Source organism: Protopterus annectens, chromosome 5.part0 (genome assembly GCF_019279795.1).
Source record: "Protopterus annectens isolate FY-2018-M chromosome 5.part0, PAN1.0, whole genome shotgun sequence".
Taxonomy (NCBI): domain Eukaryota; kingdom Metazoa; phylum Chordata; order Ceratodontiformes; family Protopteridae; genus Protopterus; species Protopterus annectens.
Genome location: NC_056735.1, coordinates 369,351,966 through 369,364,799, shown reverse-complemented (window position 1 = coordinate 369,364,799; position 12,834 = coordinate 369,351,966). Strand labels below are relative to the sequence as shown.

The following is a 12,834-nucleotide window of genomic DNA, read 5'->3' as shown; positions in this document are numbered from 1 at the left end:
TTTTTAAAAAAAAAAAAAAAATCTAGTTTCTGTAAATCCAGACTGATGTAAAAGCAGTCCAGGTTAAGGAGAAAAGGCATTAGTGATGCCCATAAGTCTATGTGGTTTATAACTGCAGTAAAAATGGAAGGGGATTGGACTGCCACTTCCGCAGTCATGAAAGTGACATGGATGGCTACTGATTGGTTCTCGATCTCTTCTCGCACTTTGCGTGCTGTGAAAAAGAGAGCGAGAAACCGTCAGTAGTAGTAGTACTTTGGTTTACTGAGTTGAGGGGGTTCATAACTTCGCTCAGACAGTGTGTGCCTGTACTAATGACTGAGCTTTCTAAGAGCTGACTCTGAGACTGAACTGAATATTTTATAGTTTTTTTTTTTTTTTTGTCTGTTCATCTGTTGTTGGTATGTATGCATTTTATTCTAATTAATTTAATAGTATTATGGTGGTTGGTTATTATCATACAGGTTGTGGGATTGTGTATCCTATGCATCTGCAGTTCACATGATTCATTGTGTGGGACCAACAATTTTTTAATAGTAATGTCAGGTGACGTAGGTACCTTATACTGCAAAAGTTAAACATTGTTTTTCTGTTTTCAGTATGTCTGCAGGACTCTGCGCTAATTAAATGTTTAATGTTGTGATGACTGATGTTATGGAAATGAGACGGCAGTTAAATAGTTAATTGCAATCACATCCACCAGTTTTGCTCTTTTTTTTTTTTTTTTTTTTTTTTTATTCTGCTTGATTGTTTATTCATTGCCACTGGCCCACTGTTTAATATCAGTTTTCCAGGGCAGGTGCACACAGTGCTATATTATTGTGCAGTTTTGCTCCTTGTGAGCTCAAGGCCTATGACACCTTTCTTAGGGACCTTCGCTGACAAATAAGGAGTTGTGTTCTGTATTCTCCTCTTTTTTGTCTTCTAATGTGGTTAAAACAAGGTTGCTCAGCTGACTCACTTCAGCTACCTACCGCTTCTTCATATTGTAAATAGTCTACTACCTGATGCCATGTGCATTTTGTGTAATATTGTTATGCGAGTGTGGTAGCCAACCTGCAACTACTACAGCTTCAGGTTCAGGCTGAATTTCTGCAAGGGACAGTCACAACACAACACACAGCTTTCATTAGATACTAAGGTAGCCCGGTCAGCAGCACAGATAGGTCTAAGAAGGGAGAGAGGATGGGGCAGTGGTTGGGAATGCAGAAGGTGGGTTAGTCTACTCTGTGCAGGATCCTTTGTCTACGAACCGGCTTAATGGCACTTAAAGTAAAATGGTCACTGAAATCCAAGGTTTTAGCAATACCTAAGGTTAGACAGTACACTCTAACCCAGTTTTACGAGTGATTGTTCCTTGCAGGTAAATGCACAACCAAGTCTAGAAAAAAAAACATACGCTTCCCTAGTGTGGCAACGCATGGAAATTCTGTGGCTCAAACACTAGTCCCTAAATCAGAGTAAAAGTTCAGGTGCTGCAAGATGATGTCAGTTTTACCTCATGCAAATCTGATCGCCGTCTGAACACAACATTTTACTCGGCAACATTGTGAAAGGCAGAAAGACACAAAGGAAGCAAACACAATGCCAGTTCCACCGATGATGGTACTTAAACTACACCAGGTAATGCACAACTCTCTTATTGCACAATGTAGACAAAGAAGCCTGTGCTGCAGCTGTAGGTCTGTGCTATTTATTTCCCTTTTCTTGCTGACTGACTGCTGTCATGATATTATTCAGAGACACAGGAAGAGGAGGAGGTGTTGGTGGGGGGATGCTGATGGGAGTATTGAGATCTGTCTGTTTGCTGCTCAGTAGCTGTAGTGAGACCCAAGCGAGAATGAAGCAGTAGGGAACAGTAGTAGTTGATGTGCATTAACCAATGCCAAGCCCTTGAGGCTAGCCAACACGAAAAAGGATAATTCACATTATAAAATTTAGAAAGAATCCAGGTTGTGCCAGCAAAAGGCTATCCCGTCAGAGTCATTACCGTTTATTTCTACTGAAGGAAACAAACCAAAGCAATTTAGGGCAATGGTCTATCAGATCTTGTATAGGGATAATAGTTTCCCTGAGAGTGATCTGCGTGTGTTATACACCTCATAAAATCTAAACTGGTCTGCTCTCTAATATTTATATTCTCAAAGCAACATCCCAGTCTGTAACAGCCTAATTGTTTTTAATTGCATTTTTCTGCAGAACCATGTATGCCATTTAGAAGTGAAGTGAAGCAAAGTGAAATCTAACTTGGTGTTGGTCGGGTGTGTATCGGCGCGCATGGGTATATGTGTGCATATGGTGGGGTGGGGGACATTATGCTTTCTAATGTGTTTTACATCAAGAAAGTATTAAGTAAATGCAAACTTTTCAAACAATTTAGGGAAATTTTTACGTTCCAACTTGCTTAGGAAAATGTCTGCACTTTTTCATTATATTGTATTGGGAGTTTGATTTGCTGTTCTATTCAGTGTTTGACATAGCAGCAGTGACTGAATCCAGGATAAGTACTTTCTAAATACCCTCTACAGTTTTGGGTACTTCTTTTACTAGCTTAGTTTTATAAATGAGAGGAAAACAACTGATGATGTTCTGCGGTCGGCCATATGAAGTATAGTGTTCTGACTCGATATGTGCCAGCCAGTGAATTAATGTGTCAGTCTCATGCATTTCCGAAACTTGCATTCACCCTGCTTCTTAAGCACATGCTTACTTTTGATAGTATTATGTTTCTGTTTACTGAGTTGGTGTTTCTAGAATAAAATGAATTTTCAGGAAATTCTGGATTCTTTCTGTTCTGAGGGGACATGTTGGATAGCTCTTTTTTTCTAACAGGATGTTTTTGATTTCTTGAACTGCTGGTTCCCTCTGACTAGGTAGAACATGGGGGATCCTTCTGAATTTTTTGGGAAGGTTGTGAAAGGGAAGTGTGTGTGTGTGTGTGTGTGTGTGTGTGTGTGTGTGTGTGTGTGTGTGTGTGTGTGTGTGTGTGTATACACACACACACACACACACACACACACACACACACACACACACACACACACACACACACACACACACACACACACACACACTTTACATGCTCTTCTGCTGCATCCTTCTTTTTAGAGAAGAATGATAAACTGCATATGGAGGCAGAGAGTCTGTGTGCACAGATGTTCACAAAATGTCCAGATTTTTGCATAACATTTTTGGTTCATTCTGGCAAATTATTGACAAATCATTAAAGATTGAAATTAGAAAATGACAGACATTTGAGTTTCAGATTTCATACCCTTCAGAAAATTCATACTAATGCAAGACCTACTATTTTATTAACTTTCTAAGTTTGTAAGAGCAATATTTAAAACTTGTCCTTATTTTTGGGCCTTTGTTGGGCTTTGTCCATATTTCTTGCTATGAGGTTGAGAGTATGACAAATGTGTCAGGGCCATCACCGTCAGCTAGAGACATTTCAAATTGTAACAGTGACATACTTGTTGTACCACACTCCCCCATGTACTGCCTTTGGATGTGTCTAAGCAAGGCAAGGAGCAGTGTAAGTGTGCAGATAGAATATCCCCCCATCCAAGGTAGACACACGTACAGTGGCGTTTCATCTGTCCTAGATTTTGCAGAATGTTCTGGTTTTCTGTCATATTTTTATACTGTTGATTTATGCTTCTTATTATTCAGAAAATGCATGTTGTTGGCTACATGTTACTTGGCACTTTTATAAAGCTGAATATAAATTATAATTAGAACTGCAGTGCAAGCAGAAGTGGATTGAGTTGAGTGCTACTTCCTTTTTTTATACTTGATATTGACTGGCATTCCAGTAATGTATTTAAAAGTAATTTATTTTTTTCATGCCTCGCAACCTTTTTGTTTCTATTTAGACATTAAGTAAGCTGTCATGTAGCCAATGCATTGAAATATTTTTTTTCTCCACCTCATTTTGTCTTGATTGGATTCTCATAATGACAGTTTGGCACCCAGGGGAGAGTATTTAATTAATGTCCTATTTTTTTGTGGTTTTGAGCATAGCCCCACCCCTTTCTAGTTGGACACACCCCTTTCCATTGGCCCCACCCATTCAGCTGTCTTCTGCAGCCCCTCCCCTTTGAATTGAAGTCACCAGTTGCCACTGATCAAGAGACATGGAGATGGTTGATGCAACACCCTGATCCATGTAGAAAATGGGGGAAGGGGAGTTGATAATGATAATGATGATGATGACTCAGTGTCATCTTACACTTTTGGCCATTGCACAGAATCGGTTTTGAAGTTTTCATTTTTACAGTGTCATGGCCTTCACTGTGCCATGATGGGGGTCATTGAGATCTGCTTCTCAGTGTTCTGCATTCATTACTTTCTTATCCGCAAAAGAATAGGAGCCTCAATCAATAATGAACCCAGAAAACTGACATATGTTCATAATCATCAAAACGTGTAGGTTGTTCTATCTATGGTCATAATTTTTACTTAAAAATGTAAAATTTGATGGCAGATAATGGCTGCTTGACTACCAAGCTGATTTTTCTTTCTGTTGAATATGATGTAGAAGTGTTTCTTACTCACTCTGTGAGAACTGCAGTAATCTGACATTTAGATTTTTGAGTGAATGTATTATTTTTAAGACTACATACTCTCCAAAGTTCTAGTCATTCACTTTTTCTCTGAAACAGTGTTTTGGTACAGTTTTCGTAAAACATCTTCCTTTCATCATTTTTGTGCTTTTCACTGACCATTATCCCTGTCTTGGCCATTTGGTCCATTCAATCCCCTTACTGGGGTGAGAACAGAACAAGAGGGACCATCATTAAGCAGCTGTCAGAGTTTGCTATTACAAGGTTCTAAAGCACTTTTATGTGCGACATCTAATATGAAAGAAGAAAGTCACCGTACATTATTTTACATAGTCTTTTACTAAAGCATAGGTGGCTGTGTCATGTCTAATCTTCTTGATCAAAGAAGTGGAGATTAAGTAAAAAGTTGTATAATTTGTGTTTTTTTTTATTTTGGAGCAGTCCGGAGAACTGTAGTAAAGCAGTTCTAATTAAACAATAAAGATACAGGCCTTTACTGTTCCACTGTCAGGATCCAGTGTGTTTTTGAGGACCTTATATATGTATTGCTGTGGAGTTAAATTGCATTATTAAATGTGAGGAACACTCCTACTTTGTGTACCTTGGTTTTACTGGTGGAGAGGGTAGAGCAGTGATTACAGCTGCACTTTTTATGTCACAGATCGTTTAATCCTTTCCTCATCTTTAAGTGTACAGCTTCTTACTGTTAATTTAATGTAGCAAGGCGGTGAATATATTTTTAAATTGTTGACATTGTGTACAGCAGAATATTCACGTTTCTTGATTAAAAAGGAGTAAGGAGTTAAAGGTATCTGAGAAGGGCCTTCTCTTTCACAAGAGTTTAAGGTTTAAAGAGTTCAGAGTGGATTCAAAAGCTGTTAAGGACCACTCAAAGGAGATTCCCAAGAATAATTGTAAATAGGATAGTCCAGCCCTTCTCTGTCTATGTCAGTCTGTAGTTCACATCATTAGGACCATAAGTAGCCTCTTTACTTTGACCCCTCAAGCTGTTTTCCCATTCTTTCAGAAATTTGTACGATAGACTGACAGAAAGTCTTAAGATATATTATCCAGTATTAGTTCCTTTTCCTTTTCACTCCTATTGATACCAGTCAAGGATTCCTTCTTGATTCATTATGTTTGTCCAGTAAGTGTTGCAGAAACCTACACTAGTTGAATAATATGCTCCTCGTCTGTCACTAACAGTATCTGACAGCACAAAAGCCTCCTAGGCCTTGGCTTATGATTATATTAATTTAGGATGTACAAAGTCATTCTGATGACCATTGTATGTCCAAACCACTAACAAATTCAGGTACTGCTTTTCTTGCCCTACCTTGCAGCTCAGATGATTAGAGAAAAGACAGTTTGTTGTTCTTTATATAATTTCAGTAGTTGTATTCACTAATGGTGAGAGGTCAGCAGCCTGCAAGCTTTGGGGCCACATTTCACTTTGGGACTGCCTGGTGTGGCTGCATAGAAGTTGAAAAAATACAGCCAGTCCTAATAGCAACAGTGTTTTAAAATACATCTGCATTCTTAAAATGCTTACGTGCAAAGTATTTCTTTGCATCAACAGACACTTTCTTGTTAACAGTCAGTGTGAAGGTCTGCTCTCTTGTTCAGTTTCTTGGCCAAAAGACTTTGCTCCCTGAGAGTACTTGTGTTACCGAAAGAATTAAAAAGTGAGGTTGCGACTCTCTCCTCCAGATTAAATGGTATTATCAAAACAATCTTTTACAAAGGTAATACTAGGTAAGTGGTCATGGGGTCCATAAAATCCCTAGCCATGTGCAACTTTAAACAGACACGCTTCTAAATTCCATTTTCAAGCACTTGATGCTCACCTCCCAAACTCAGATGAGCTATACATGATGACCATAACTTTGTGTGTATTCATGCAATCATTATGACTTGCTTTAAAATTGTCAAAGTAGTACTTTGTTTGACTTGTAATGGTAACTTATTTCATGGGCTGAGAATACACTGAATTAGGAATTTATCTCTCTAGATAGCCTTGTTTATTTGTTGGTGCAGATGTTTGTAAAGCCACTGATTTTGCAAAGAAATAAGAGGTCAGATAGGACTTGGTCTTTCATGACTTAAAAAGGGGAGGTATAAAATTGGGTTGTGCTAATCTACTGGGATAGTTGAAAGATTTAACACCTTTAATGTTTTTAGGTTGGAAAGATTTGAAGCATTTCCAGTTGAATGGTGTACTTGGATTTATCCATACCAAAGGGGCAATTTTATTCAGGAATAGGTCTTGATAAAGAAAGAGTGCAGTGGCAGGATAACTTCTTCGGATCTTCATGATGTTCCCTTGGAAATTAACTTGGCCAGATAGAAGGATTTCCCCAAATGTGATGAAAACATGATGATTAAATGAAACAGAGCAATGTACATAAGAACTCAGGTCTCTTATGACTGTATATGTATGAAAAAGGAGTACTGTTTGGAACATATGAGGTGGGATAAACTTTATTCCCAAATGCTGCTATGTTGAACTTTTTTGCATTTAGCTTGAGCATGTTTTTGATACACCATACACATGCATATTCATGCCCTTTCTGGAAATGTTTAATATCTGTGGATGAGCTTTCACTTATCAACAAGGTTGGAAAACCACACTTCTGGTATGTTGGATTGGATGTCTGAAGGTAAATGCCAAACAACAGAGAGCCCTATTAACCCATATTCCATGAATCCAAGTAGTTAAGTAGAATTACCTTGCTAAGCAGTATGGCCCTTTGTCAGATGCTCCTCATTTTTATCATTTATAGCTTTCCATTTTATTGATTCTGGAGAAAGGTAACTTACTTCATGCAATACTTTTCTACACCCCTTTTACTCTTGCGCTTCTATATTAACAGCATTCATATTTCTGATGTTTGTTTGTAGCTCTAGTTGAGATTAATCTTCTAAATAATCCTGCATTTGTTTTCTGGTACCACCCAGAATGTGCTTCTGAAATAATGAAGAAAGAAGGATGTGTTCTGTCTCTGCCTTCCAGATTACCAATTGTGACTCATCTACTCAGAACCTGTATTCCTACAACAGCAAATACCCTTGTGTACATTAGTACTTGTGATGCCCCACCACTGGACTGGTAATCAAGAAGCCTCAATCTTCACCAGTGGGGGAAGTACACTGTGAGGATGACAGGTACACGCACAGTATTTCCAGATGCAGCTCTCTGCATCAAGTGCAGTTTCCCTTAAGAGCACACAGAGACCACAGTCAGTCCAGGGCTGGTTTCTTCCTCTTTCTCCGAGGTCCCCAATAAGACTCCCCACTGGCACAGATATAGAGTTGAGATTTCAGCTGAGTGGTCAAGCCAAGACCTCCAGCACCCTCTCTGTCCAACCATTGCTTCGTGTCCCTGGCCAAGTAGTTGACACACACACACACACACACACACACACACACACACACACACACACACACACACACACACTCTTTGAGGTTTGATTTATACACAAACACACACACTCTTTGAGGTTTGATTTATACACACACACACACACACACACACACACACACACACACACACACACACACACACACTGGGAAAGGATGGCACAGGTTTACTAGCTATGCCCCCTTTTTCCCAGACTACAAGGTAGTTATCACTGCCACCAGCCAGCTCCTTATCAGCTACTTTAAGTCCCTTAACAAAGGTGTCCAATCCTACTGTGTAATGTTAGTATTAATACAAATGGTAATATGGCCAAGAGCAAGGTTATTAAGAGTGGCCTACAGTGTCACCAAATAAACATGCAAGTACTGTCAGAACTTATCTCTACACAGATCAGCCGCAATGAAAGGTTTAAATATATTTAATCATCTTCTTCTTTTGGCTGTTCCTGTTAGCAGTCGTCACAGTGGACCATCTGTTTCCATTACTCCCTGTCCTCTGCATCTTGCTCTGTCACACCAGCCACCTGCATGTCCTCTCTCACCCAATCCATACACCTTATCTTAGGCCTTCCTCTTTTCCTCTAACCTGGCAGCTCCATCCTTGGCATCCGTTTCCCAATATATGCAGCATCCCTCCTCAGCACATGTCCAAACCAAAGCAATATCACCTCTCTGGCTTTTTCTCCAAACCGTCCAACCTGAGCTGACCTTCTAATATACTCATTCCTAATCCTGTCCATCCTCATCACACCCAGTGCAAATCTTAACTCTGCCACGTCCAGCTCTGACTCATGCCTTTAAGTCAATGCTACCATCTCCAACCCATATAACATAACTGGTCTCACTACCCTCTTGTAGACCTTCCCTTTCACTTTGACTGGTAGCCGTCTGTCACAAATCACTCCTGACACTTCTCCACCCACTCTACCATGTCTGTACTCTCTTCTTCACCTCTCTTCCACACTCACCATTACTCTGAACTGTTGATTCCAAGTATTTAAACTCATCCACCTTCATCAGCGCTACTCCCTGCATCCTCACCATTCCTCTATCCTCCCTCTCATTCACACACATATATTCTGTCTTAGTCCTGCTGACCTCCATTCCTCCTCTCTCTAGAGCATATCTCCACCTCTACAGGGTCTCCTCAACCTGGTCCTAACACTCACTACTGATCACAATATCATCTGCAAACATCATAGTCCATGGCGCCTCCTGTCTGATCTCGTCTGTCAACCTGTCCCTCACCATTGCAAATAAGAAAAGGCTCAGAGCTGATCCTTGATGTAATCCCACCTCCACCTTAAACGCATCAGTCACTCCCACCACAGACTTCACCACTATCATACTACTCTCGTACAGTTCTTGTACCACTCTTGCTTACTTCTGTGCAACTCCAGACTTTCTCCTATAATACCACAATTCCTCTCTAGGCACCCTGTCATAAGCTTTCTCTAGATCCACAAACACACAATGCAACTCCTTTTGACCTTCTCTGTACTTCTCCAGAAACACTCTCAGAGCAAACGTCGCATCTGTTGTGCTCTTTCCTGGTATGAAACCATACTGCTGATCACTAATCATCACTTCCCTTCTTAACCTAGCTCCCACTACCCTTTCCCATAACTTCATGCTGTGACTGATCAATTTTATCCCTCTATAGTTACTACAGCTCTGCACATCACCCTTATTCTTAAAAATTGGTACTAAAACACTTTCATCTTCACTCCTCCAGCATCCTCTCACTTTCCAAGGTTTCATTAAACAATCTGGTTAAAAACTCCACTGCCATTTCTCCTAACCACCTCCATGCTTCCACTGGTATGTCATCTGGAGCAACAGCCTTTCCATTCTTCAGCCTTTTCATAGCTATCCTTACTTCCTCCTTGCTAATCTGTTGCACTTCCTGATTCACTATCACCACATCATCCGTTTTCTCTCTCTCTCTCTTTCTCTTCATTCATCAGTCCCTCAAAGTACTCTTTCCATCTGCTCAACAAACTCTCCTTGCTCATGAGTGCATTTCCCTCATTATCCTTTATCACCCTTACCTGCTGCACATTTTTCCCAGCTCAGTCCCTCTGTCTAGCCAATCGGTACATGTCCTTTTCTCCCTCCTTAGTGTCCAACCTCTCATACAACTCTCCATATGCCTTATCTTTATCCTTTGCCACCTCTCTCTTTGCCATGCGCCTCATCTCCTTAGATTCCTGTCTACTGTCTTCATCTCTCTGGCAATCCCACTTCTTCTTCGCCAACCTCTTCCTCTGTAAACTTTCCCGTACTTCCTCATTCCACCACCAGGTCTCCTTGTCCTCCTTCTTCTGTCCAGTTGTCACATCAAGCATCTTTCTAGCTGTCTCCCTTACCAGTTCTGCTGTAGTTACCCAGCTATTCGGTAACTCTTCACTGCCATCCATTGCCTGTCTCAATTCTTCCCTGAACTCCACTTCATAATCACCCTTTTTCAACTTCCACCATTTGATCCTTGGCACTGCTCTCACATGCTTCCTCCTCTTCTTGATTACCATTGTCATCCTGCAACCTACCATTCTATGCTGCCTAGCTACACTTTCCCCTGTCAACACTTTACCGTCTTCTGTCTCCTTCAGACTGGCCCTCCTGCATAGGATATAATCCACCTGTGTGCATCTTCCTCCACTCTTGTATGTTACCCTATGCTCCTCCCTCTTCCTAAAATACATATTCACCACAGCCATGTCCATCCTTTTCACAAAATCCACTACTGTCTGACCTTCTGCATTCCTCTCCTTAACACCATACTTACCCATCACCTCCTCATCCCCTCTGTTCCCTTCACCAACATGCCCATTGAAATCTGCTGCAATCACCAATCGCTCACCCTTGGTTGCACTCACCACCACTTCATCTAACTCACTCCAAAATTTTTCTTTCTCATCCATCGCATACCCAACTTGCGGAGCATATGCATGAACAACATTCATCATTACATCAGTTTTCAGCTTCATAAACATTACTCTAGCCAACACTCTCTTCACCTCCAAAACACTCTTGGCATACTGTTCCTTCAGGATAACCCCTACCACATTTCTCCTCCCATCCACACCATGATGGAACAATTTGAACCCACCTCCGATACATCTGGCCTTACTTCCCTTCCATCTAGTCTCTTCCACGCACAATACATCAACCTTCCTTCTCTCCATCATATCAGCTGGCTCTCTCCTTATACCAGTCGTACTACCAGCATTCAAAGTTTCTACCCTCACCACCACAATCCTAACCTTCCACCTCTCTTCCTGCCTTCGGGCATTCTTTCTCCCTCTTCTTCTTCTTCAGCCAACAGTAGCCCAATTTGCGCCAGCACCCTGTTGGCTAACAGTACTGGTGGCGGTCGTTAACCTGGGCCTTGACCGGTCCAGTATGGAAATCTGTATTGTTGTCCACATATGTCTTTTGGCAAAAGTTTTACACTGAATGCCCTTCCTGATGCAACCCTTCCCATTTATTCAAGCTTGGGACCAAAAAGAGCAAGAAAATACTCAGTACATAACCACAGTGACAAATATCTCTACACAGATCAGCCACATTGAAATGTTTAAATGTATTTAATAGTAAATAATAAATGAACAAGAAAATACTCCGTATATAATTACAGTGACATCAGAGCTCAAAATCACGGGAAATATTTAAAACAACATTGCAGGACAGTCTCAAACAAATAAAGAAAAACATCTAAGCTAAACATTGCTATAAAGGATCATAGGAGGTTACTAGGCTAATGACCCTGAGGCCCTTCCAAGTCTAGTCAAGAGTTGATCCCTAAAAAGAAACCTCACTCAGCACCTGTCTCCCCTGTCAGTGAGGGACACAGATGGAACCCCTGGGAAAAATTTGTGGTTTCCCATGCGCTCATCAGGATTGCGCTTGAAGAGAGTGAGCGAGGTGCTCTGTTTGACATGTATGGGGATTCTATTCCAGAGACGTTTCGTGTATGGGAAGTCTATTTCCGATATTCCTGGCTATAAGAGAATTACTGTACCCTAGTTAACTTACTTAAGAACAAGGCAGATATGGTGAATGGATCTTCTAGCTGACATTGACAGGTCAAAGACAGAGTACATAATTTTGTCTCTCTCTCTCTCTCAGAGAGTTCTCAGATTAATATCACAAATATTACTGCTAGGATAACTTGCAGAATTACATCATTGCTTGTCATCTGACTCCTAGTTCTCAGGCCCCAAAACAGCCATTGATGGCAGCTGGTAGCATTTAGCATCTGCCTGTGAAGATACATAGACCTCAGATCTATGGCAAATGCTGGAAGTCATAAAACAATAAAACACTTCCAAGACAATACAGGAAGCTTCTCAGCACAGACATTGCATCTCCTTGCTGCCATAAAGTAATTTAATTTCAGCTGTTTTTTCTGAAATTTACTAGAGTGAGGTTAACCTCCTATATCCCAGTTTCCACTGTAAAAAAATATATACATTTGCGCAGTTACAATAGTGCATGTACATTTCTGTTCTTTTCCAGTAGGGCACACTGTGGATCCATTTTAAACAATCATTTTGCAAACCCTTTTCAAAACATGGCAATACAAACAAGTTTGATATACACATAACATACAATTCTGATACAGTTGTAACACAAGCATCTTACACAAATCATTTCGATATTCACCAATGACATATAATTATTTACAAAATTCCAGACAGCTGTGCTTGCAGTATCTCCTTTTGTGACAGTACTCACCAGATGTTCTTTGTAGAAATCAGTGGCTAGCTATTTTGTTGCATTATTTTTTTGGTTCATTTGCCTCTGTTAACCTCAGGTTCCTGAGTTCCATACTGTTTATGTG

At 40.5% G+C, this 12,834-nt stretch overlaps 1 protein-coding gene across 7 annotated transcripts in view; it reads left to right on the top strand.

The window, feature by feature from the left end:
- The window catches only part of CASK (calcium/calmodulin dependent serine protein kinase), a 4,132,188-nt gene that overhangs the window by 3,634,136 nt on the left and 485,218 nt on the right, over positions 1 to 12,834 (top strand). The window lies entirely within an intron of this gene.